This window comes from Hypanus sabinus, chromosome 14 (genome assembly GCF_030144855.1).
Source record: "Hypanus sabinus isolate sHypSab1 chromosome 14, sHypSab1.hap1, whole genome shotgun sequence".
In the NCBI taxonomy this organism is placed as follows: Eukaryota; Metazoa; Chordata; class Chondrichthyes; order Myliobatiformes; family Dasyatidae; genus Hypanus; species Hypanus sabinus.
Window position 1 is genome coordinate 28,659,819 of NC_082719.1, and position 24,642 is coordinate 28,684,460.

At 40.3% G+C, this 24,642-nt stretch overlaps 1 protein-coding gene and 1 long non-coding RNA gene across 2 annotated transcripts in view; one reads left to right on the forward strand and one right to left on the reverse strand.

The window, feature by feature from the left end:
• The window catches only part of lcorl (ligand dependent nuclear receptor corepressor-like), a 244,929-nt gene that overhangs the window by 188,670 nt on the left and 31,617 nt on the right, over positions 1 to 24,642 (reverse strand). The window lies entirely within an intron of this gene.
• LOC132404637 (uncharacterized) overlaps positions 1 to 24,642 on the forward strand; it is a 172,288-nt gene that overhangs the window by 46,849 nt on the left and 100,797 nt on the right. Inside the window, exons 3-4 of the long non-coding RNA XR_009515616.1 lie at positions 15,407 to 15,525; positions 16,730 to 16,801. This is a non-coding gene — a long non-coding RNA (uncharacterized LOC132404637). The remainder of the gene's footprint in view (positions 1 to 15,406; positions 15,526 to 16,729; positions 16,802 to 24,642) is intronic.

The window sequence follows — 24,642 nt, forward strand, 5'->3', positions numbered from 1 at the left end:
CTTAAATTCACCAGAGATTATCAATATGTTTTGACATATAGACCTTCAACAATGATACCAAATTTCTGGGTAACCTAAGCTTAACATTGAGCAAGTAAATACAATCTCATTGACACCATTCCAGGAAGAATCATTAGACACTTTAAAGTACACCAGCAGCAATAATCCCAGTGCAGCATAAGAGACCAGCAAAAGGTAGATGGAAGCCCTATGTTCAATGATTTCAGTGTTCTTGTCTCATTGGTAGGGGTTTCCACTTCAGCAGAATTCTCCAGTAGATTGAGAAAAGTCAATTTAATATACATTAGAGATAGAATAATCAGATTTATCATCCATAATAGAAATCTTGTTTTAGCTCAGGAAGTTGTTTTTCTTTGTAAAATACAATGTGGCATTCGTTAGTCTCGTGAGACCATTGATCTGCACTCTCTCCGGGGTGCAGGCCTGGGCAAGGTTGTATGGAAGACTGGCAGTTGCCTATGCAGTGAGTCTCCCCTCTCCACACCGCTGATGTTGTCCAAGGGAAGCGCAAGGGCCGATACAGCTTGGCACCAGTGTTGTCGCAGGAGTTGCCGGAACGAGATTGAAGGCAACGTTGGACTGCCTTAGGGACTCCAGCTCCGGATTTGTCCTCAGGGTTCACTCCCGAAGCATTTCCCATGAGTGGGTATGGCCGCAAGGCAGCGCAGGTATGAAATCAGAGTTTTCCTTCTCTTAGATGGACTGCCTTCCCAGGCTGGTGAGCTCCATCTACCCAAAATACAGAGTCCACAAATAATTGCAGGTCTAAATTATTCTACCCTGAGTATCTAGATTCGCCTTTCCTTTATTAAGTGACTGTTTAAGTCGTATTATCTGTAACTTTCCAGTGATAAAGCTGTTGCCTAAGTTAAAGCCAATCTATCTTCCTTTCTAGACTTAAATTAGATTGATTTTATGTATGAATATTACAAATGTGATCTTATATTCCCTAGTCCTTGAACTTTGCCCAGATAATATCCCTTAAATTTTTTAGAACACACAAAAAGCTGGAGGAACTTAGATGGTCAGGAAACATCTATGGGGGAAAATGGGAAGTTAATATTTCTAGTCAACATCCTTCATCTGTCTTGAGAAAAGTAAACTAGTTAGTTGGGAGATGCACAAGTGAGTTCCTTTTGCTCCACCTACAAGAAAGGGTGCATGAAATGGAAAGAAGTTCTCAGAATAAATTTTGCCAAATGATACAAATGTTTAACAGTTCTGATTGGAAACAAATGTAACAACCAGCCTTCAAGGTAATTCATCCCCGATCACCTGTTGTTTCCGTCAGTGTCAGTTGTGATTCAGTTGGCAGCACTTGTATTTCTTTGTGTCAGAAGTTTGTGGTTTCAAGACTCAGGTCAGAAACTTGAGCACACAAGTCCACACTGGCAGGCCAGTGCAGTAGCAAGGAGATGCAACACTCAAACTGTGCTGTGTGGTTGGCAGTGCTGTCTTTGGATGAAATGTTAAAACTGCTTAATTAATCTCTTGATTTAAAAGATTTCATGGGAGAATTCTAAAGAAAAGTTATTGTGTGGGCTTGTGCAATACTTTCCCTCATTTAATATTATGAAGATATATTATCTGGTCCTTAATCACATTCTGTGAGTGGGAGATGGACATGGCATGAGAAATTGCTTGGAGTGTTTCCTGCATTATCACAATGACTCTCCTTCAAAAAAGTGATGACACAAACTTATGAAAACTGCGTAAGTGTAAGGCTTTCTTTCACTCGAGCAGTCTGCCAAACCTTAGGGCTTAAGGAGAACCCAGAAGGAGAAGAAATTAGATGGCTGGAGTGTTTAGGAAGAAATAAACATTTGTAGTCCTTGAGAAGTTCCTATCTCCAAAAGCCAAGAAAATTTTAGAGTGTTTTACAATTAGGTTTTACTGAGGGATACATGGCAATTGGGGCTCCAGGGGGTACTCCACACTCTTCTCCAAAGGGCCCCTCACAAGGTTGCTTAGTTACGATTGAGCAGGCAGCAAGGTCATCAGTGCCTCATAGTTGACAGGCAGCACTTTCAGGAACGTAGCGCTCCCTCAGAATTGAATAGAATTGAGAAGAATTGACTTTATTTCTAACATCCTTCTCAAACATGAGGAGTAAAACTCCTTACGTCGTGCTTCTGTCTGAATGTGCAATGTTCAATTTATAGTAATTTGTAATAAATCGTATGTACAACAGAACAGTCAATATAGCTTAGAAATACAATTGTGTCAGTGTGAATTAATCAGTCTGATGGCCTGGTGGAAGAAGCTGTCCCAGAGCCTGTTGGTCCTGGCTTTAATGCCGCAGTACCATTTCTCGGATGGTAGCAGCTGGAACAGTTTGTGGTTGGGGTGACTCAGGTCCCCAATGATCCTTTGGATCCTTTTTATCCACCTGTCACTGTAAATGTCCTGAATCATGGGAAATTCACATCTACAGATGTGCTGGGCTGTCCACACCACTCTCTGCAGAGTCCTGTGATTGAGGGAAGTACAGTTCCCATACCAGGTAGTGATACAGCAACTCAGGATACTCTCAATTGTGCCCCTGTGGAAAGTCCTTAGGATTTGGGGACTCATACCGAACTTCTTCAACCGTCTGAAGTGAAAGAGGTGCTGTTGTTCTTTTTTTACCACACAGCCGGTATGTACAGTCCAAGTGATACCCTTGGTGATGTTTATGCCGAAGAACGTAAAGCTGTTCACCCTCTCAACCCCAGATCCACTGTTGTCAACAGGGGTGAGCCCGTCTCCATTCCTCCTGTAGTCCACAACCAGCTCCTTTGTTTTTGCAACATTGAGGGAGAGGTTGTTTTCTTGACACCACTGTGTCAGGGTGATGACGTCTTCTCTGTAGGCTGCCTCATTATTATTTGAGATTAGGCCAGTGTACTGTCATCAGCAAATTTAATTAGCAGATTGGAGCTGTGGACGGTGACACAGCCATAGATATACAGAGAGTAAAGGAGGGGTCTGAGGACACAGCCCTGAGGGCCACCTGTGTTGAGGGGCAGAGGGACAGAGGTGAGGGAGCCCACTCTTACCACCTGCCAGTGATCTGACTGTAAGTCCAGGATCCAGCTGTACAAGGTAGGGTGAAGGCCGAGATCTGGAGGAAATTATGATTTAAATGCTGAACTGTAGTCCAGGAACAGCATTCTCACATAAGATCCCTCTTCTCCAGGTGTGTAAGAACTTTGTGTTGAGCTGTCGATTTGTTGTGTCAGTAGGTGAATTGTAGGGGGTCTAGTCTGGGTGGTAGCAAGCTGCAGATGTAGTCCTTGACCAGCCTCTCAAAGCATTTGCTTATTATTGAGGTGAGTGCGACAGGATACCAATTGTTCAGACATGTTACCTTGGTCTTTTTAGGTACAAGGACAATGGTGGATGCTTTGAAGCAGGAGGGCACTCTACACTGGGAGAGGGAGAGATTAAAAATGTCTGTAAACACATCTGGCAGATGAGCCGCGCACATCCTGAGTACCACCCTGGGGTGCCGTCCGGTCCCACAGTCTTGTGACTGTCCACTGGTTGGAAACATCTGCGTACCTCAGCCTCAGAGATGACCAAGGTGCAGGTCACTTTGGGGGCTCAGTGTTGGCGACATTGAACCGAGTGTAAAAGTGATTTAGCTCATCTGGGAGAGAGGCAGGGATGTTGGAAACTCCATTGCATTTAGCTTTAAAGTCTGCGATGGTGTGCAGACCTTGCCATAAGCTGTGTGGAGGAAAGTTGTGTCTGGCTCTTGTCCCTGTATTGTTGTTTCTAGGTGTTCTTGTACATCAGTCAATGAAAGCAAGCATGTAGGTACAGCAGGCAGTGAAGAAAGCTAATGGTATGCTGGCCTTTATAACAAGAGGAATTGAGTATAGGACCTTCTGCAGCTGTACAGCGCCCTGGTGAGACCCCACCTGGAGTATTGTGTGCAGTTTTGGTCTCCAAATTTGAGGAAGGACATTCTTGCTATTGAGGGAGTGCAGCATATGTTCACAAGGTTAATTCCCAGAATGGCAGGACTGTCATATGTTGAAAGATTGGAGCGACTGGGCTTGTATACACTGGAATTTAGAAGGATGAGAGGGGATCTGATTGAAACATATAAGATTATTAAGGGATTGGACACGCTGGAGGCAGGAAGCATGTTCCCGCTGATGGGTGAGTCCAGAACAAGAGGCCACAGTTTAAGAATAAGGGGTAGGCCATTTAGAACAGAGATGCGGAAAAACTTTTTCACCCAGAGAGTGGTGGTTATGTGGAATGCTCTGCCCCAGACGGCAGTGGAGGCCAAGTCTCTGGATGCATTCAAGAGAGAGTTAGATAGAACTCTTATAGACAGCGGGGTCAGGGGATATGGGGAGAGGGCAGGAATGGGGTACTGATTGTGTATGATCAGCCATGATCACAGTGAATGGCGGTGCTGGTTAGAAGGGCCAAATGGCCTACTCCTGCACCTACTGCCTATTGTCTATTGTTTCACTCCCTTGATGACTTTATATAGATTGTAGCAGCATTTTTTGAGTTCCTGTTGGTTACCGGCAGTGAAAGCTTTGTCTCTTGTGGTAAGTGCAGTATGCACAGAACTGTCTGGGTTTCTGGTTTGGACCCTGATTAATTTTTACATGAGGTATCTATAGTTAGTGAGCTGAAGTCCTAGACAAAGTATTTGTGTGCAAACTCTGATCATTCTGGAGCCAACAGAAGAAATCAGCTGGACATTAGACTAAGAGTGGCAGGTAGGATATGTGTCAAGAGGCACCAGGTGTAGGAGGTTGACATGGAAGATAATGGAGGACTGGGGTGAGGCAGAGGGAAGATTATATTGGGATTGTTTAGCAAGATGATGAAGGCACCAGTGACTGTGGTGACAGTAAACTCCCAAAAGACTATTTGAAGGAGGCTAGCCAGAGGAGGATGGACACCTCAGCCAGGTATGAAAAGACCCTCTTTAATTCATGCTGAAACCAGCCTCAATTCTTCAGGTGTGGTTTTTGAGGCCTTGCTGTGTTATATCCAAGTAAGCCACGGACACGTTGACATGGAATAAATCTCTTGAATGTGTAACTGGTGTGATGAAGTTTTGAGGAAAACTTAGTCACACTTGAATGATCCACCAAGTGATAGTAGCTTTGGTCAAAGTGCTTGCCAGTGTGTCAATATTTTCAGAAGTCCTGGAAGCGTTCAAATAGCCTCAGGGCGTTCTCATAGAAAAACATTAGAAAACCTCTTTCAATATTAAGAATTGGAAGTTGAACTAACTTATTATGAGAGGCAGCCTTTCTCATTTGTGCCTGTGTGCAACACTCAGAGAATACACGGATGGAAGGAGTCCATCTGTAAGAGAACACCTTATTTTTTTCATCTGACAAATCTTTCAGTGGAAAATAGTATTTGTTCTGATAGAGGTGTCCCCTCAGCACTACTAATTTTCAAGTCACACATGGGGACCAAATAATGTCAGCTGCATTGAAATGTTGCTGCTGGATTTGTCTGTATGCATTAGATAACCTATCTAAATATAGCTGCTATATATTTATTTGAACATGCAGATATTAGTAACACTTCCTGTACCATTTCCCTGTCATCCTTTCTCTGCTGCACTTTGACTGCTTCAAAGGAAGCAGCAACGCATTGGAAACTAAGTCAGAAGTGAGGAAAGATGAACAAAACTACCAACAGAAATTTGCTGCTGTGTCTGAAAACCCCTAATATTGAGCAGAGCCTGCAAACAAAATAAAGAAGAAATGGCAATAAGAAAGCCCTGAAATTACTTGTGTCCACAATTGCCCAGAAAGTAATTTAAAACAAAATTGCAAATTATAGGCTTCCCAATTTCTTTAAGTCTACTATTTTATTTTTTTACCAAGTTATCATCAACACCAGGATAACCAGAATGCTGCCACTGGATTTCTAAGCTTCCTTTTCCAATTATTTTGAAAGCTTGTTGTGCCATTAATCTTAAGACATTTATTTGAATATATTTTCACATGCAAGCAATTAGCATGTCCTTAATTCAATTTTTGGACTATTGGTCTGATATTTTATGAGAATGGAACTGATTGTTCCTTTCAAATAATGAAATGTTAATAATGTAAACATCAATTTGAGACTTCTATTTCAAGAAAATTGCTAAAAAAGGACAAACGACAACATGAATGGAAATCTAGCTGCAACATTAATGGAACTGGTTGTTGACTTTAGAATCTACTTTCAATAAAGAAGCTTGAGCTTGTTGTATGCGTTCAGTTTTCTGCTTATATTTAGAAATTATTGTTTACAGAGTGTGATTAGAATTCTCAGTATAACTGTCTTACTGTGTTTTTATTCAGTGTGCAAATATTTTACTGCTTTCCTCCCCCTAGGTCTGTGGTTTTAACAAGCTAATCTGAAATTAATGGAGGAATTGTAACTCCTGGAAATATAACTCTTCTCAGGCTTCACTCTGGGCACAGGTATTGATTATAACCAATGGTTCATCCCTGAAGAAGATGTAATCAAAACATTGGTTATAATCGATACCTGTAACCGGCTGGAAGCCCGAGAAGAGTTTATTCGTCTTATATGCCGGGAAAGCACAAGATTATTTTTCCTTGGAGAAAGTTTGCTTGAAAGCATGAGCCAACCTTTTGGGGATTGTTATGAGTGACCCAGTTCATCTTAAGGTAGATTTCATTAGAGGGCATGAACTCTGCACTTGAACAAGTTTCTTGTGTTTGACTGCCCAATGTCAGACCAGCTCAGAGCCATCCTGACTTGCATGTGGACACCAGACGGAGGTTGGGAAGCTATCATGGGCAGAGGTAAAATTAAATCACGGCAGATTGGCATTAGAAGGTGGCTGAAGCAAACAATACAAACGGGTTAAATGAGCAACTTGAGGCATACAACCATATTGGTAAGAAAATTAGATTCCTTTGACCCTGGGTAGGACACATTGAGAGGTTTATGAAGATGAAGAGCCAAGCATTCTTGGGTCAACAGAGTCTGAATCTTTCTTTATGAAATCTGCGCAAGGTAAGATTTGACCTTACGTTGTTAGGCTTTTCACTCAGTAAGTTCATAAATACATTTGTACTTTCTCTCCAAGTGAATAATTTTGAAACCATCAAGTGAAATAAACGCTGAATTGAAAACGGGAAGGTAGCATAAAGTCTACAGGTCCCAGAGTGGTGGGCTTTCGAAATATTGAAAAGACTGCAGATACTAGAATTGGGAGAATAGGATAAGATCCTCGAAAAGAAACTTGGATGGGGGGGGGGGTGTTGATGAATAGTCAACATGTGTGTGGGAGTTAGTCAGTTTGTAATGGATGTTACTAGCTAGTCTATCTCCTGGGATGGAGAAATTCAGAAAAAGAAAGGAAGAAATAGAAATGGTTATATGAAAGTGCGGACAGTATGGAAATTGACAGCAAAAGTAATGAAATTGTGGAATTCTGTATGAGTAAGGAAGTGTCATCAATGTAATAAAAACATTTCATCTTAATACTGAGCTGGACAGTGGGGTAGGTGTCATAGCAGATGCTTTACTAAAAGTGAGGGTGTAGGGCTAGCAAATAATGAGGAAAACTAGTAGAATGTTCACATTTATTGCAAGGGGAATTGAATGCAGAAGCAGGGAGGTTATGCTTCAGTTATTTAGAGTGCTGATATGACAAATCTGAAATGTGGTGTACAAGAAAGAAAGGAAGTTTATTGACAACAGTTCAGACTTGTACTGGGAATGGGCAAGTTACCTTATGAGGATCAAATGGACAGGTTAGCCAAGAGAGAGAAGAGACATCGGAAAGGGTGAGCAGTTTCGGGTTCCTGGGTGGCAGCATCTCTGAGAATCGATCTTGGGCCCAATATATTGATGCAATTACAAAGAAGAGACAACAGCTATACTTCATTTGGAGTTTAAGGACACTTGGTATGTCACCAAAGACACTGGCAATTTTCTATGGATGTACTGTGGCAAGCAGTCTAACTGGTTGCAACACCATCTAGTATGTAGGGGCCACTGCAGAGGATTGGAAGAGGCTGCAGAAAGTTGTAAACTTGCCCAGCTCCATGATAAGCTGTAGCTTCCTCAACATCTAGGCCACCTTCAAAAAGGAAGCATCCATCATTCAGGAGCTCCATCACCCAGGACATGCCCTCTTCTTATTACTATGATCAATGAGGAGGTCCAGAAGCTGGATTACACACACTGAAAGTTTCAGGAACAGTTTCTGCCCCAGAACCATCAGATTTCAGAATGGCCAATACTACCTCATTTCTTTTTCCTCTCTTTTTGCACTACTTACTGAATTTAATTTTTTAAATATATACTTGCTGTAAATTATGATTTTTATTCATAAACATTGAAATTTACTGCTGCCACAAAGCAAAGAAATTCATGACTTATGCCAATAATATTAAACCTGATTCTGATTCAGAGTCTAGGTCCAGAGGTCACAGCCCCAGAATAGAGGGCTATCCATTTAGAACAGAGGTGAGCAGGGCTTTCTTTATTGGCTTGGATGGCTGTGGAGGCCAAGTCATTGCGTATATTCAAAGTGGAGGCTGATAGATTCTTGATTATTCAAGGCAGGGCGCCAAAGGTTACGGGGAGAAGACAGGAGGATGGGGCTGAGAGGGATAATTAATCAGACATGATGGAATGGTAGAGCAAATTCAATGGGCAGAATGGCCTGTTTCTGCTCCTAAGTCTTATGATCTTGGAACACCTTCATATTTAAGTTACTCAAAACACAATGACTTTGGTCGAAGTATTTGTGATGTGGTTGCAGCTGACAATCTTCCACACGTTCAGGCTGGCAGCCAAAGGAAAATTTCTTCCCATTTTGTCTTGGCTGTAGATTACCTAGTGCAGAGCATGACTGCCGAATAGAATCCAGAGAGAGCACCTGTTGTAAAGGAGGTCAGTTGCAGTTTCAGAAAGTTGAGACAAGCAGCTCCATTTCATTTGTTGAGAACTCTGTAAGGCTCTGATCCTGAAGTATTCCTCATTTGAACTACCCCTGGACTTGCCACTGAGATGTGTAATAAGAAGATATTATAGTTGCTGTCTGTGGCTGGACAGGTCTCTGAGCCACATCGAATTTACTGGATATGATAGAGGAGATTCCTGTCTTCTGGATATTAATGGACCAAAAATATTTTCTCAAACAGCTGATGTTTGTCTGCAAGGCTGTTCTGGGATGGGAACTTGGCTGCGGATATTGTTTGCAACAACATAGTGAACTAGAATGGGAAGGTGCTGTCAAAATCTCTAATCATTTGTATTACAATGTGCTTGATTGTACATAATGAGTCTTGTTACATCTTTTATTTTACTACCACCTTTATTCAGCTGTAGCTGCATTGGAGAGTTTTTGTTTCCTGGAAGCCACAACTGCTGTATACTTTCTCCTTCACATATTCCTCAAAAAGAAAAAAAATCTTAAGATGATAGCTCAATACCTGCAGGTTGAGGAGTAGAAAGGGATCTGCATAAGACCCTATAAACCTGCAGCATGAAAGATACCTATAATTTCTGGTTCAGCATTTTTACACAGACAATCCAAAAAAAAAATCTTTCTTTACTTTCTCTTCTGAAGTCTTCCCAGGTGTGTAATATTCATTCTGTTTTCCTTTAAAAGATGCAGAATTTTATGCCCCACTCCACTATGCATCTTGCTCCAGCAACCCACTGACAGAGTTTTACAGATGTTGCCTGGCCTGCTGAGTACTTCCAGCGACTACAGTCTCCTGTGTCTCTCTAACACCAAGCTTCCCTAACCTCTCCGTATGCTGTAAAAAAGGTAACATGACATGGCTGCAGTGGATGAACATTTTCACATTGTGGCAGCTGGCTATAGAGCAAGTGTGGTGTCTGCACCTACAGCCATTGCCATGCAGCACAAAAAGGCACTGTCCATCATTCATAGCACTAACTCGATTTTATTTTCCTCCTATTCTTAATAAATACCCACCCCAGAATCTACCACTCACCTACACACCACGGACAATTTTCAATGGTCAATCATGCCGCCAACCTGCACATGTTTAGGATGTGTGTGGAACATGGAGCGCTGTGAGAACACCCGCGAACAGATAGTAATTGAGGTTCAGATGGACCCAGGTTGCTCATAGCTGTGAGTCAGCACCACTACTTGCTACTGTGCTACTCTGCTGCTCCTCTGACAAACAGATGAAGTCAGCTTTCTTCATTACGTAATTTGCATGAACTCCCTACTACAATGGTAAGCAGTGACCCAAGCTGTGGTGGGACCAGTGGGAAAAGCCTTGAATGATGTTGCATCTAGGAAGCTGAGATTGACCGTCACTCCTGGTCTACAGGGGCATATCAGTCATGGTACACAGCTGTGTTTGTATTTGGGTTTATAGGGGTTCACAGATCTCAATTAGGCCAAAGAATGTAGCTTGAGGGCATTTTACCCTTTAAACAGCAGAGCTTCACAGGGAACAAGGGTAGTAAGACTGGGCTTAGTAGAGGAAAATAAAGAACTGGCACCTCTCAGATCAGTGAGCTTGAAGATTTCATTAGAGTTGGGTTTTGCATGTTGCATTGTTGTTGGTGGCAAAATAAGATGCAAGGGCAAATAAAACCCCTTGCTGAAACATAAGATGTAAAATTTACCAGTGGGTACATAGACATGTGTAAATTTGCACAAAATTGTTCTGCTTTGAGTTTAGCCAGTTTCCCGATGCACAGTACAAGTTTATTCTGGAGTTGGAGAAAGGTGTTTCAAGGCCTTGCTGCTTTTATTACTGGTTGGGGGTTCCTTTTACAGAGACCCCAGAATTGAAAAATAAGCACCGATGTTTCTCATTTGTAAAGAATTGTCAAATGAATATAAAAAAATTGGTATGTACTTTATATTCTTTGATTTTTAAAAAATATTTATTAACCTCCTTCTTAAATATTTGGCTTGGATTCTTTGGATACTTGATAATATCCTTCATAACTGAATAATATTTTGTTATCATGGGAGGATGGTAAGAATTTCTTATGATTAGTGTAATTTATTTTAAGCATGCTCTAGTACATTTTTATTTCTCTTGAATTTATTAAAAATAGCCTTGAAAATTGATTTTAATTATTGCAACTCATATTTTTGTATTTCCTGTCCTATATAAGATTTATAATGTAGAATAGATTTGCAATTTGCAGTATCACTGGCATTTACTGAAATGTTTCCATGAAATGTATGAGTTAAGTTCTTTAACTGCTCTTAAAAATAACATCTTAAAATACATTAATTAATATAGAGAGATTTTAATTACTTTCAATCATCTTTAATTTAATTTAGAATTAATTTCAACATATTAATCAATTTAGGAAAAAATATTATATTACTATTCTGGGTTTAGAATTATACTGTATGTGGAAGGTGTGGTATATTAAGGTATTTATTTCATAATTCCATATCTCATATTTTATAATATTGTCTACCCTGTCCAACAGTAACAGTAGACAGTTTAAATTAAAATTTCCAATGCTTGACCTTTAATATGGTAAGTGTTTTTTCTCTTAATACAGTGCTGTGTGCTTCTGTTCCTATGCAGCAGAAATCAGGACTGTATTTATAGTTTGTAAGGTTATTATTCTGATAGTAACTATGATATAAAAATAAATCACTGATTTTTAAAATCACCTTTCTACTCTAATTCTACGGTATAATATAGTTTCCAAGATACCTAAACACATATCAAGCAATTATAGAATCTGTTAATAGAGGTTTATTCAACGAGAATTAATTTTTCATAAATAATGCTGTAACGTTCTCCTTCGCGTGTGACGAACGCCGAATTTAACGTCGAGATAAACCACAGTTAATAAGAACCAGATCGCAGTAAGATTAACCATTTACTGTTCACTCTTCACATTAACATATGGTGAAAACTGTTGATAAAACAATACAAGATTGATACAATATTTGTTCCTTCCTTAATATCACATTTCAAGTGTAAATACTTGCAAAGGTGACTATAACTACATTACACTAAGGTGCAGTATACAGGGAGAGTTTACCTGCTCCATTGACTACTTTAAATACACTTCCATGCAAACTATCCGCGACTCTTTAACTAATGAAAGCATAAACATTATCTACCGTCGTTACTTCTAACAGGATCGGCATTAACATCTTAGTTCAATATATCGATTATCTATTAACTTACAGCGTTGCTCTCACTGTGATTTCTCATGCCTGCAAAACAACTTCTGCTCGGGTCTGCCTCGTGGTAAGCCCCCACCCTCGCGCTAATTCAAACCGGTATTTTCCCACAAGACGCGGCGAAACCGGATGTGACGTCATCGCATGCCGATATATTTTACATGCAATGAATATACTTTAAACACTTCTAATTCTAACTAGAAAATACTATCGAATGAATTACTAAGCAGAAATATTATAAACTAAATAACTGTCGTAAAGACAGCACAAATGCTTTTGGAAAATCCTATTGCTACTCCCTACAAAGGATTGTGAGGGCTGCTGAGAGGATCTCTGGGGTCTCCCTTCCATCCTTTAGAGATTGTTAACATGAGCGCTGTGTACGTGGGGCCCTTAGCATTGTCAGTGATCCTTCCCAAGAGTCCAACAATTTTTTTGATCCCCTGCCATCAGGCAGGAGGCACCGTGGCATTAGGACAAGAACTGCTAGGATAGGAAATGGCTTCTTCCCTCAGGCTGTAAGACTATTGAACTCTTAGGTAACATCACGTATGAAACACCAGTAGCGTTGTAATGTTTACTTTTTAATTTGTGCCATAAATACAGATTATTTGTTACTTTATTTATGGTAATATTACCTCCTGTGTATGTGTACTGTGTTGTGCACCTTGGTCTGGAGGAACATTGTTTCATTTGGCAGTATACATGTGCATGGCCGAATGACAATAAACTGAACTGATTGCTTACAGGTAATATGAATGGTGGGAAATTCAACATCCCCTAAGTGAGTGTGAGATGATCTGTATTTTGTGTGGGCCCTCCTGAGGACTGAGTCATTTTTGGTTTAGTGCTGCTCTAAGTTGTTGGTGTCAAGCAGACATCCATTAGTGTCAACAGGGGTGCCACATTCTTCCTCCTTGACCCACAAATCCAAAGCCTGGAGAATTCTTTCAGTCCCTTTAAAGATCATTAATATAACTAGTCAAAGCTCACAGAGAGTAAATGAATCTCAACTCAGTTTTATATTGGGGGTCCTAGTTAATTTTCCCAGTTTCCCAAATTGCCGATCTGATGCAGATATTAGATCAGTTTTCCAGAGAGTAATCTCCCTGAAGGAATCCAGCCTGGATGGATACTCTGGTTGTGTCCTTATATCCCATGCAGATCAGCCAGCAGGGGTATTTGCAGACATTCTTAACCTCTCCCAGCTTCACTCTGAGGTCCTCACCTGATTTCAGAAGACCACTATCATTTTGGTATCAAATAAAGTGCTTTAATGACCACTATCCACTGCCTCTGAAATCCACAATCATGAACTTCTTGAGGAGGCTGTTCATGACAACTCTAGTCTCCCACACAACATTGCCCAACTGCAATTTACTTATCACCAAAACACGTCCGTGGCAGATGCTACCTCTCTCTTCCTGCACTTACTCCTGGAGTCACAGTAAAGACATCCAGAATTGGACTTATTGTGTGTATTGACTACACCTCTACCTTTAATAATGTAATTCCAAGCAAACTCACCTCCAAACTTCTAGACCTTGAACTCAAAACCATCCTTTGCAAATAGATCCTTGACTTCCTGCCCACTAGACCACAATCAGTGAGGATAGGCATTAACAACTCCATCATGAATATTCTCAACACTGGCTCCCCACAAAGCTGCTTCCTCAGCCTCCACTCTTACTCCCTATACACTCATGACTGCTTGGTCATGTTTTCCATCTACAAGTCTGCAGATGACACCATTGTAGTGGACTGTATCTCCACAAACAAGGTGTTGGAGTATAGGAAGGAGATAGAGAGCCTAGTGGCATGCTATCATGACAACAGCCTTTCCTTCAATGTGAGCTGGTCATTGACTACAGGAAGACGGTGGTGCTCGCACTCCTGTTTATTCCTTTTGAAGTTTAATGGATTGAGAGTTTTCTGGTCCAATAATGGAGGCATCATAGCTAATAAATCTTCCCTGCTCTCCTAATTCTTCAGGACACAAAAGGTATTTGACATGTCCCCCTTTAACCCTCCCCAAGTTTTGCTGACACACTTTAGACATGATTGTATCTGGATGCATCAAGGCTTGGTACGACAATGGCTCTACCCAAGACTGCAAGAAACTGTAGAGAGTTGTGGACACAGCTTGGAAATCATAGAAATCAGCCTCCCATCCATGAACTCTGTCTGCATTTTTTGCTGTTTCGGTGAAGCAGCCTACATATTCAAAGACTCTAACAATCATGGGCATTCCTTTTTACTCTTCCTTCCCAACAGGTAGAAGGTGCAAAAGACTGAAAGAATGTTCTACTAGGCTTGATGCTAGCTTTTATCCCACTGATATGAGTGCTGAATGGCTGGATAGTATACAAGATATATTCTTGACCTCACTATCCCCTGGGTTTGGCCTTGTACCTCACTGTTTGCCTGCTCTGCACGTTCTCTGTAACTGTACTGCATTATTCTGTGTTCTGTTATTGTTTTCCTTTGTGCTAATGTGATGAAGAGATGTGTATGGTTGGCATGCAAAAGAAAGCTATTCACCTTGCCTCTGTACAATACTAAAGCAAACTTATCAATTTTAATTTAACAATTTACAATCCATCTCATGGGACTTCAGGGAGTAACGTCAGACAACGGGTGGACCTTGGCCCTCACTCCCCCATGGCAGCACTTCCCTCTTTTGTAATGTAACATTGATGGCTGTTGCCCAGATGGAGACTGCAAAGGTAGAGTTTGAAAAGGCAAGGGAGACTGGAACATGCAACTAGCAGATGGTAGAGAAAGGAGAGCAGAAGATGGCAACAGAGGACAGAGAGCACATTGAAGGGAGAAATGAACAGGTGTTTGGGGGGAGAGTTGGGAACTGTCCAGCTGTCATATGGTCAGAAATCATGTGATTCAGTTTCAACGATACCTCTAAGCAGCCCTGATTATGGAAGGATTTTGAAATAATTATGGTTACTAAAATGTGTGAGCATTGTAAATGAGGATGGAGGAAATGGTCAAAGGGCAAATGGACTAAAATATTAATAAGTAAGAAAAGAAGACTTTGAGAAGAAAGGCTAACAGTTGTCAATCACATTTTAAGAATATCTCATTGCTTCCTTTCAGAAAAGCTAATTGTAGATCAGTGACATTTTATTTCATAAAGCAATAATTTATGTCAATTAAAATCATAGTTGTGCAGCTAAGTTCATGGAATTATAAAACAAGTCAATTCTATTGCAGGACTAAGGAATCAGCCTTGGATACCTTCAAGACCTCCTCTGGAACGTGGCCACCCATCATCTAGCCTACTTATTATTTGGAGTCCTGTATTGAGGAAGTACAGCAGAGCGACACGTGTGGTATACCTTCTCATTCTAAAGATCCCCTTGCATTATTTAGGAGGGTGGGAGAGTTTTCTGTAATATTAGGTCAATATTTGCCACTGGACCAATGTCACTATTTGGTAATTTTTCCATTGTTATTTTTGTCATGTTGTTTGAAAATTGGCCGCCAGTTTGATTCCAATTGAAAGGCTATAAAAGGCTTTATGTCACTCTAATTGAGTTCAGTTATGGTACAGGACTCGGTGAAAGCAATGGCAGCTGGGATCTCTTCAGCAATTGCTTCTGGGACCACATGGGTCCTGTTTTAGAATCAGAATCAGGTTTATTGTACTAATAAAGCGATTTTTAAAGACAGATTTCCCAATTGCAATTTTCTTTAGGGTTTTCTTCCAAGCAAACCATCAGTCCATTCAAGTGCCATTAATGTGCCAAATCGGCACTTTCCAGGCACTCAGATCAAACATTTATTAGAAGTGATAAGTGAACCCAGAGCACGAGGAGGGTAGGCTGAAGCATGAAATTTATGGATATGTGTTGTGACCTTAAGATGTGGATCAGCTTCCAGGTCAGGTCTTATATGGGATACAAAACATGTATTTGTGGTCAATGCACTGCTTTTATTCAAACTAACGAACAGCACTAATGACAGTGTGCTGATACATATTTGGGCTTTCAAATATACATTAGTTACCAGTGACTTTGGTGGAGTTACTTTATTTCCACTTTCTACTTGAAAACTAGCAACATTTTTGGCAATATTATTGTTACTCCTGCTGAACTACATCGGAGCTTTGATTTTTAACAAGTGAAACATTGTCAGCAGCCTTGTAAAAGTTAGTGTAGAAAAATGTATGATGATAATGGAAGAACTTGGGGAAATGCCACAAGGTCAGATATGATGAGAATTGTTTGGGAACATGGTAACATATTCTTTTTAAAAAAATTTCCTTATTGAAGTTCTCAGTGGAGTGACTTACGTACACTCTGAAGTGAACAGATTCAAATGTACAACAAAAATACAGGGTCTGATGATTACATTAAAAATGCTGGTATATATTACAGACTGTTCTGCTCAATTCAATGGATTGCAAAACCCCTGCCCCATCTAACCATTGTATTGACAAAAATTGACTATTCCATCTCTCAGCCAAGCTATTCCATTGAATTAGATTTACTTCAGAGCTATCTCCTGTTAATGTTCTGTTTTCTGTTGATCTAGGCTTTGGCTCTGTTACTTGTACTTTCATCTTGGGAACCAGAAGGTTGTGGGTTCAAGACCCACCTTGGAAATGTAAGTACCCAAATCTCCAGAACTGCACTGTTGGAGATGCTGACATCAAAGTAAATCATTATCTGCTTTCTCAAATGATACCTTGGCATTATTTTAAAGGGGATCAACTAAAGGGCCTTGGATGTTTTCCCAGTGTCATGGAAAATGTTCCTCATTGACCATTACTAAGAATGGTTATCTTATCATATTCACATTATTGTGTCAGGGAACTTGCTGCATGAGAACTGGCTGCAGCATTTGACTACACATTACACTGCTTCAATTTTATCAGGCGGGCAGACTTTTTGGGACTGACCTGTTGTTGCAGACATGTAAGTAGTGTAATGCATAACCAATGAATGCGTTCCAGTATCTGCTATCCAAAAGTTATCATCTCCACCTTTCAGTCCATAACTTATTTTTCTCAGTCACTACTGCACAGGAAACAGCTATCATGCCATCAACTCCATTCCAACCTTTCATAGAAGAATCCATTTAGTCCTGTTCCCTTGGCTGTTCTCTGTAATTATGTAAATAATTTTCTTCAATCCTTTCCAATTCTATTTGGAAAATTAAGGCATGGTTGCTCATCACTCATTTTACAGACCTTTGATCAACAACCATCTCTCTAGCTTGTTGTATGGAACAGCCACAGTATAAACCCTGTAGTTAAACATTCCATTGATTAGCTCAATTAACTTAAGCTTTTGAAGCAACTACTTGTAATTCAATGGGAAATAGAGACTAATGCCAAGTAAACAAATATAAAAATTATGGTCAACATTCAACAACTTAGCAAAGTAGTATAGTAGAATATATTTTTCATTTTTATCTTTGTTTATGAACTGACTAATTCAAATCAAATGTGAGATTTCATTAAAAACATAGTGCTCGGAAACTGGGCATAGGCTTCACTGGGTACATGAATGAATGTTAGTCATAATCCTTATCCTAGAAATGTGAGGCTTACTCAGCCTTTGATACATATGAATGGGGCCAGCAAGCTGAACATCATAACTTGTATAATGTAATTGAAAATTAAGACATAGCAGTGCTTCTCAAACAAGAGAGAAAAGGTTTGTAATTTGGTCGGGAGGTAGCAGAGGTCGGTTGTGGGCAGAATGTAGCTATATTATTGGAGAAAGGATGATATTAGCTCCAGACTTCAAATACTTCCCTATATTATTGGGGTCATAGAGAACACATCCCCTGCATTGTCAGACAGTTAAGTTTTGAACAAATGGTTATTTTGAGGGGGAGTGTGTCAACTTGCCTCAGGGTAAACCAGCTGCAATAGGGCATCTACCAATATTAATCTCCTTAAATATATAGATTGCAAATGAAATCCAGGCCTGTTGCAGCTTATGTAGGAATTCTGCCTTCCTATTTTGTAGGAAACTAAAGCAGATACACCACAAATTGCAAAGTTTAAAACTCAAAAGACAGTTAAAATTAAAACTGGCTTACTTTCACTTTTGTATTAAACATAATAGAATAATGACCAGAAAATTATAATGTTGCTGCGAAATAAATAGGTGCTTATTAAGTTTCTTTACCATTATAAATGTCACTGTTAGTTGCAGGTCAGTGAATAGTGTATTATGCCTGTTTGGAGAGATGTATGCTTAAAGCTGTAACTTTCTTACAATCAGTTACCAAACTGAACATGACACCACTGTTCATGCGTTATAGTGAATAATTTCTTCATATGTGACAGGGAATCAGCTGCTGCTCTATAGGTAGCTGAATAGTGCCACAACAACAAACTGTCACTCAACGTCAGCAAGACCAAAGAACTGATTATTAATCACAGGAGGTGGAAGCTGGAGGTCCATGAGCAAGTCCTTATCAAGGGATCAGAACTGGAGAGTATCAGTAACTTTAACTGATCACTTCAGAGGATCTGTCCCGGGTTCACAACATACGTGCTACTATAAAGAAGGCATGGCAATGCTAGACTTTCTTAGAAATTTGCGAAGACTCTGTATGTCATCTAAAACTTTGACAAACTTTCAGAACAGCACAGTGGAGAGGCCGCTCCAACTTGTGTTATCTACATCTGGTATTTCTGTTCAGTATCTCAGTACTTCTATCGTGCATTTAACAAAACTTGGCCCTTTTTCTTGTTGGGTTTCAGCATTTCTGTACAGAAATTATGAACTCCAAAGCTGCATCAAAGGCTGTGTTGATAACTTAACAGCTAAGAAAAATAACTTGTAGGTAGTTGAGAATATTGCAGCTGGGCTTTCTCTCTTTATATGAATTTCAGAGTTGAAATAACCATCATGTTTTAATTTCAGGTCCTTCAACTTAAAGAGTCTGTTACCTGCTAGAGGGCAACTGTAGTTTCCAAGAATTTGGGGGTAGCACAGTATTACGAGTCCTGTGATTAGTGTTATACAGCCAGGAGCCTGGCCCTTTGGCTAACTCATCCATGCTGATGAAGTTGCCTGTCTGAGCTCATGCCATTTGCCTGCATTTGCTGATATCCTTTGAATCCATGTAGCTGTTCAAATGTCTTTTAAATGTTGCAATTGGACTCGCCTTTATCTGACAGCTCATTCAAAAGCCACCAATCTTTGTATGTAAGACCTGCCCCTCAAGGTCCCCTTTAAATTTCTCTGCTTTCCTTTAACTATGTATGTTAACTTTTGACTGTCCTACCCTGGGAAAAGTAATGTGACTATTCACCTTATCTCGGTCATTCATGATCTTGTATACAGTATACAGTATAGCCTGATACAGTCTAGTGCAAAAGTCCTTGCCTATCCAGTCTCCCTGTCACTTCAGATTTAGATTTATTTATCACATGTACATTGAAACTTTCAGAGAAATGCATCGTTTGTGTTAATAACCAACACATTCCTGTCTCCATTTGTCAACTTCAGTCTTCAACTTTCTGGCTTCTACCTCCGTTCTTGCCGAGCTTTGGACTTTGACCTTCAGTTTTGTCCTCTGGACTTTTCCAGCCTCCGGGTATTGACCTCAGGGCTCTGTGACCATGGACTTAACTTCCGGGTCTCGACTATAAGACTTGCCAACCATGGGCTTGACCTCAGCTGCTGGACTCACACAGACCATTGGTCTTCGTGACTCTTGCCCATGTGAACCTCTGACCTGGAAACCATTGACAATCAGGTATAGCTTTAAGTTACCACATGTACATTAGGAGGCTCTCTTTAGGATCAGTCTACTTTGTTTAGGATTGAAAGCCAGTTGTTGGGTTGGACACAAATGGTTTACCTGCAAAGGTATAGCCTGCCCTGCATAAGCTGGGTTATACAATAAATTATTGATGTTGGGGATGGTGGTTGGTGGAATCAAACTGGTCTGTCTTATGGAAATTCCATCTAGGCCTTTGTCAGATGCCTTGCCAGGGATTCCAAAACCCAAATGCACGATGATCTGTGTACGTTGGCTCCATGTAAAGTCAGAGTACCTTTGGGATTGGTGCAGATAGAGGTAGCCCTCATGATCTAACATAATAAGGGCGAGATTGTATGTTCTCTTCCATCTAGCTGGAAGGTTGAACAAAGTTTCATATCATGCACAGGGTGAATGTTTTGGGCTGCCCTCTAATCTGACAGAAATTTCCATTATATGGTGACTATTTGAGTCTCCTGTGTGGATGCTGAGGAGGTGGGAGAGTGGGATTAGACTACTCTTCATTGAGTTTTTTATGGATATAGATAAGTGACAGGCACCAAACCTGATGGCTGCTGTGGTGGTGCCCAGATGTTTAGTGCTTAGATATGGTGTAATTGGTTAGCTAGCCCTTAAAGCAACTTGTGTGCTACCCACAGCTACGAAAGAGCAATGATTTTCTTCACCTGAGCTGCAAGTGTAAGTCAACGCAGAAGACTTGCTCCCAGATTTCCAAAAGGGGGCTGTAGATCAAGGGAACTACAGCGTGCCATTGGCAGCTGTGTGTTGGGAAGCCGCCAGACAGATTGTTGTAGGGACATCAACACAATCGATGAATGCCTGCACTTTGGGGAGGCCTGGAAGCAGGTGAACATCCTTGGCCAGTCTGCTTGCCCACACTGGCTGAAGGAGAAGTACTTGACCTTTGATCTTGGGGATTAGAGATATATCAGTGTTCTCTCTAATGATGAAGTGAGAATCAAATTGTGGTAAAATGGGAAATACCAGCTGCTGGTTGTAAATGTTTCTCAAGCAAGGAGGCTGAGGGTAAGGGTGCTCTTCTAAGTCTGCAGTGAGATTGGACCAGGCATGGGAGGGAACTTCTGCTTGAAGTGATCTGAGGTCACTGATGTGAGAACATTGGTTGCTATGTGTGGCTTAGCTTGTGTAGACATTAATCCTCTGATATGTGGATAAGGGCCTAGCTGTCAGTGGGGCTTGGATGGTTAAGGTGGTGAGTTCTTGTATATTTCCTTTAATGTGGACTGTGGAACCATATGGCCAGACCATGACATACATGATGAGAAGGGTTAGGTCTAATTTTGGGAAAGCAAAAATGTTTGAGGAGGTTCAGTGTTCAATGTGAGCAGATAAGCTATGAGACAGTGATGTGTGCAGTGGTGTGAATGCAGGTTCAGTGTGGTTGCCAAGTAGTACTGTTTACGAGCTAGCTATAGTAAAAACAATGTAGAGTAAAAGCAGCAGTAAGCGTTCACCCAGTGAAGGAACGTTAATGGAAGTACAAATAAGATTGCATATGAACTGAAGGGTGTCAGACCAAAGGGCTGACTCCATAGATGTTGATTTACCTGCTGAGTTTGTTTAGCATTTGTGTGCATTGCTGACTGGACATTAACATCATTTTTTTCAGACTACTGCATTCTGAATCTCACAGAAGGCAAATCTCGGACTGAGAATACAGTTGACTTGCATTCGCAGGCTTGATAATAGAGAAATATTTTCAATAGTTATGTATGTCTTGCCCCAAAATAGCTTATTGACACTGGGAAATAAAGTTAAATTTTCCTTGCCCCATTAACATGGTTTTCAACCATACTATGGCAATACACAGGCAAGTTTACATCCTGCGCACTATATTTTCTAAACTTCTGTGACATTCCCATAAATCAGTCAAGCAGAAAAACTCATAATGTCAAACTATCTAACTTGACTTGGACATCGAAAGTCCACATTGAAAAAACGAGGACCCATTGAGCTCATTTTTCTAAACATTTTTTTAAATGTCTGGAAGCACGAGTGCAGAGTCTGCCTTGGACTTTGATAGACACTTCTTATTGACAAGAGAATATGATGTCTTTGTCATACCTCATTCATTTGGGCATTATTCACAGCAAGAGTTCAAGCCAATCTGTTTTGACTTAGTTTCTGAATCTCATCAGTTAATAACTCATCGGGGTGATTGATAAGTTTGTGGCCTAAGGTAGAAGGAGATGAGTTATTAACTTCAAACTTTCTGCATAATCGCTCAAAGAGTTGAACTGCATGTGCATGTAACGAGAGCTGTGTAACTCATCTCCTTCCTCCTTAGGCCACAAACTTATCAATCACCCCTGCTGTGGACACTTTCTGGAGGTCCAGGATCTGTATGCTCCACGACCACTGGACTAAGGGTGTAAATGTAGGAGGGGACTATGTTGAAAAATGAATGTGCTGGGATTTCTAAAATTGACTCCTTCCACAAACTTATCAATCATCCCTCGTATGTTCATTGACTGTTCTATTTATTATAAATTACCATGGTTGCACATTGCATATTAAGATGGAGACATAACATGAAGTAATGTTACGTATGTGAAGGATGTAAGAAATAAAGTCAATTCAATTCAAAGGGACAGAAGACTAAGCTTAGCTATCAGTGATCTGATCAACAGAAGTTATAATGGTGTTTGTTTAGTTGATAAGATGCAAATTAATAAGTGGTAAATCTCCAAAGATTCTGAATAGTCTGTGGAGCAAGGTGGTTTGAGGCTGTTCATGAAATAGAAAGGTGCTTCATTAATTAATAGGAAGATTCTTATCTCTCAAGATAAAGTCTCAGCCAGAAAGGAAAGTTATTTAGAATGCTAAAGTCCAATACAACAAGCTGAGGGAATACTAAATGCACAATCATCGGAACACTTTTCTTCCCAGAGAGTTTGGGAAAAAAATAATGTTTTGTCACAGAGTAACAGCACTTGATGAGAAGGCTAAAAAAAAAATGAGAATCTGGATTGATGACCAAAGTCTCTGAGAAGGGTAATTTTTTCAGGTATAAATGTGTGTACTTGAATGCAAGTAGATGCTGTAATTTGAAATGTGCTGAAGTACAACCCAAGGCAGAATTGCTACCGATTATTTTCTCATTCCTACGCACAAGATACTACTTTACTGAGCTTGAGGCAAAAACTGATTAAATGCCATATGGAATAAGGTTGAGTATTAATGTAGTGTAAGATGTCACACGTCACAGAATGCAAAGTCAAGTCTCTCTGAACTAATGGATCAACTGCGCATTGTATACTTTTATACTATGGCATCTTTCTGGAATTATTGTGTATTTTGGATAAAATTGGATAAAAATTCCTAGACCAATGGTAACAAATTTGATATCTTTGAAAAGAAGTTAAATCCATATATTTTCCATTATCTCTTGCTTCTCAGACTTCCAATGCTATAACACAGGATAAAAGTCATTCAGAATTTGAACAGAAGGCACTTTTTTACTGGTAATAGGTAATTGATTTATTATTGACACCCGTAGTGAAATACAGTGAAAAACTTTCCTTTATGTTCCATCAGGTAATTTCAGAACACAAGGATATTCATATAACCATATAACAATTACAGCATGGAAACAGGGCATCTCGGCCCTTCTAGTCCATGCCGAATGCTTACTCTCACCTAGTCCCACTGGCCCGCACTCAGCCCATAACCCTCCATTCCTTTCCTGTCCATATACCTATCCAATTTTACAGTAAATGACAATACTGAACCCGCCTCTACCACTTCTACTGGAAGCTCGTTCCACATAGCTACCACTCTCTGAGTAAAGAAATTCCCCCTCGTGTTACCCTTAAACTTTTGCCCCCTAACTCTCAACTCATGTCCTCTTGTTTGAATCTCCCCTACTCTCAATGGAAAAAGACTATCCATGTGAACTCGATCTATCCCCCTCATTATTTTAAATACCTCTATCAAGTATCCCCTGAACCTTCTGCACTCCAAAGAATAAAGACCTAACTTGTTCAACCTTTCCCTGTAACTTAGGTGCTGAAACCCAAGTAACATTCTAGTAAATCTTCTCTGTACTCTCTCTATTTTGTTGATATCTTTCCTATAATTCGGTGACCAGAACTGTACACAATACTCCAAATTTGGCTTTACCAATACCTTGTACAAGTTTAACATAACATCCCAACTCCTATACTCAATGCTCTGATTTATAAAGGCCAGCATACCAAAAGCTTTCTTCACCACCCTATCCACATGAGATTCCACCTTCAGGGGACTATGCACCATTATTCCTAGATCACTCTGTTCTACTGCATTCCTCAATGCCCTACCATTTACCATGTATGTCCTATTTGGATTATTCCTACCAAAATGTAGCACCTCACACTTATCAGCATTAAACTCCATCTGCCATCCCTCAGCCCACTCTTCTAACTGGCCTAAATCTCTCTGCAAGTTTTGAAAACCTACTTCATTATCCACAACGCCACCTACCTTGGTATCAGCTGCATACTTACTAAACCAATTTACCACCCCATCATCCAGATCATTAATGTAAATGACAAACAACATTGGACCCAGTACAGATCCCTGAGGCACACCGCTAGTCACCAGCCTCCAACCTGACAAACAGTTATCCACCACTACTCTCCGGCATCTCCCATCTAGGCACTGTTGGATCCATTTTACTACTTCAATATTAATAC